We start from the raw sequence: 3,507 nt of genomic DNA, 5'->3' as shown, positions 1-3,507 counted from the left end.
CCTTTATAAAACAGTGCTCTTGAAAACATATTTCTTGTTTTCTGTCAGTTTCCAATAAACTAAGTTTATAGTTCCTTTTTATGTTAAGCTGAAAGTACTTTCATACACCATATATTTAGAAGAAATCTTCATAGTAATTGTTTCCAATGTTTATACAGAGATTTAAACAAAGTTGTGTGTTGGAATCCTCTTGTCCTCAGTTCTACTTCAAAATCTATTTTCTGGGGTTAACTGGTAAGGATCCCTGGTGGTGCAGTAGTTAAGTGCTCGGCTCCTAATCAATAGGTCGGTGGTTTGAACCCATGAGCCACTCCTTGGAGAAAGATGCAACAGTCTACTTCTGTAAAGATTTATAGCCTTGGAAACCCTATGGAGCAGTTCAGTTCTTTAAGGTCACTATGAGTTGGAAACTTTTGGCAATGGAGTTTAGGGTTAATTCATCTGAAATTGCTGATCTTTGACTGTTTTTTGAGCTAACAGCTTGAGCTCTCTTATTCTTCTGTTGCTGGTGGTGTATTGGTAGCCTTGTATAATGAAAAGATCAATGAATGAGAAGCCAAGAGACCTAGTTCTTGTCTGAGGTCTGCCAATGTCTACCTGTGTGATTTTTGTGGTGGTTGTTCCATCATCCAGTTGATTCTGACTCATAAATACCCCATATGACAGTATAGAACTGCCCTATAGGGTTCACTAGGCTGTATCTTTACAGGAGCAGATCACCAGGTCTTTTCTTCCCTAGAGCAGCAGATGGGTTTGAACCATCAACCTTTCAGTTAGAAGCAGAATGCTTAGCCATTGCACCACCAGGGCTCCTTGTGTGAATTTACACAAGTCACCTAACTTCTCTGACAAATGAAGAGTATACTCTTCCATTGATCATCTAACCATTCATTCTTTCAACAGTGTCTACTAACTTCGAGCACTGTATTAGCACTGGGGATGTGGTGAACAAGATAGGCAGGACCCCTGTCCTGCTCAATCTTAGTCATGTAGTTGATTATTGGGAAATTTGTACTATCCTCTTCAGTAACCATTTCAAATAATTCTGATGTTTTCACCAATTTAGGCCAAGGTATGGTAAATGAATTTTGCAGTGAATTTAATCAAGTTAAGGAAGATGAACACGGGTGGAATGCTGACATTGGCATTAGCCAGTTGGAAGGATCAAATCCGATCCCTATCCACTTTGCCTGTAAGCAGCAGCTGTTTTGTCTCCTTCTCCAGCGACACTCTGCCCTGTACTGCATGTGTAACATTCACATATGGATTTCAGCTTGGCAGTAGGCCCTTGTTTTAAAATATCTACCCACACGCAAAGTGCCAGGGACTAGCATGCTGTGGGAGTCACCCAAGGAAGGATGAGCTTGACTATGAAGTGGAGCCAAATTATGGGGAGGGTGCTTGTTTTATTTCATTTTTAATTAAATCTTATTTATTTTTGAAAGTATTATGAGCATATGATACAAATCACATAAGGTACAAATGAATATACAATGAAAATTAATTCTCCCTTGAGCTCCTATTCTCTATCCACCTTGATTTAAATGGCAGAAGCAACTACTATTACCAGTATTTTTGTGACTTTTTCAGCGATAGTGTATGATATACAAGAATACTTGTTTGCAAACAACTTAATGTTTATTATTATTTGTATGATTATTTAGCAGAAAACTCCAATTTATTTATGAATATACAAGGATACTTGTTTTAAACTAGCTTAATGTTTATTTCTATTTTTATGATTATTTAGGAGACAACTCCAAATAATTGATGTTGGCTTACCAGTTGACTTTGGAACCTTGTTTGTTCTCTTAGTTATGTACATTTCCTGGAATGCTCCGCATTTCACACATTTCCTGAATTCCTAGTAGGGAGGATAGCTCTTCCCTTAAGACCAAAGATAAACCAAAAGTTGTTTCTTCTCAGGAAGAGATTACATATTCCTAATATACAGTGAATATAGACCAAAATTATTCTTAACCTATTCCACTACAAAACCTAAACACCAAACTCACTGCCATCGAGTCAATGCTGACTCATAGTGATGCCCACTGGGTTTCTGAGGTGGTAAGTCTCTAAGGAAGTAGATTGCCCCATCTTACTTTGGTACAGCAGCTGGTGGATTTGAACTGCCAGTCTTCTGGTTAGCAGTCGAATGTCTTAGGCACTACACCGCCAGAGCTCTTCTTCCACTGCAGGAAGCATATAAAGAAAAATTGGAATTATTTCTTGGTGACCTCAATTTCTGAGGAGGGGGATGGACACTATTGGGAGGTAGTGATGGGTTCTTTCAAATTGCCTTGGGATGTTGTACAATAAGAAGAGCTGGCTTACCCTGAAGAGAAGAAGTATCTATTGTGTGGCATTTCTCCCTGGAAGTCATGAGAAAGCCAGAAGTAGAATGAGGATATAGTGAGGTAATTATTTCATAATTTATTCCTTCCCTGCTTTTTTAAAAAAAAGATTTGTGGTGACAGTAACACTTCAGTGTGGAATGAACTTATTTTCCCTAGCAGCCCTAAGGTCTTTGGTTTGCATTAGTAACCCTAGAAGGGTTTTAATGTATGCTGAGAGCTTCTAAGGAGTTCTGGTGGTGCAGTGGTTAAAGTATTCAGCTGCTAACCACAAGGTTGACAGTCTGAACTCACCATCCACTTCATGGGAGAAAGATGAAGCAGTCTGCTTCCACAAACATTTACAGTCTTGGAAACCCTATGAGGCATTTCTATTCTGTCTTACAGGGTCACTAGAAGTTGGAGTCCACTTGATGGCAGTTTTTTTTTTTTTTTTAATTTTAAATTTGTATTGTGATTCCTACTTCCGTAGTGATACTGCCTCGGAAACCCAAGGAGGGGTCGCTATGAGTCGGGGCCGACTCGACGGCACATAACAACAACAACAACAACAACATTGTGATTTGGGTGAAAGTTCATAGAGCAAATTCATTTTCCATACAGCACTTCACACACATTTTATTGCATGACATTGACTGCAACTCTCTACAATGTAACAGCTCTCTTCCTACTTTCTCCCCATAGTTACCTCTTCCCTGTTTCCTTCCCTGCCATGCACTCCCCCCTCCAGCTGTCTCCCTGCCCTTCTGTTCTCCCAAGATTGATCACTCCAAGGAGTATATCTACCTGATATAAATGTTCAGCCCATAGCCTGTCTATTGTCTGGCTGGAAGCCACAGGAGTGAGTTCGATTCCAGACCTGAAAGGTGACTAGGAGTCATAGTCTCAGAGGTCTCACCAGGCTCTATCAGACCATCAAACCTTGTTTTCCTTTTTTCTTTTTAATGATTTTGAATTTTGTTGCACATTGTTCTCCCACTCTCTCCAGAATCCCTTACACAGATCCCCGTCTGAGTGGTTGACAGTGGTAGCTGGGCACCATCTAGTTCTTCTGGTCTCGTGGTCATATAGACTGAGGATCACATGGTCTACCATTCCCCCGCCCTCATTTTTTTTTTTTAAGAGCTTCTTGTTGACTTCTTTGGACCCCTGC

This window comes from Orycteropus afer, unplaced genomic scaffold (genome assembly GCF_000298275.1).
Source record: "Orycteropus afer afer isolate SDZICR_OR568_19922 unplaced genomic scaffold, OryAfe1.0 scaffold00259, whole genome shotgun sequence".
Lineage (NCBI taxonomy): Eukaryota > Metazoa > Chordata > Mammalia > Tubulidentata > Orycteropodidae > Orycteropus > Orycteropus afer.
This window is presented reverse-complemented; position numbering follows the sequence as displayed.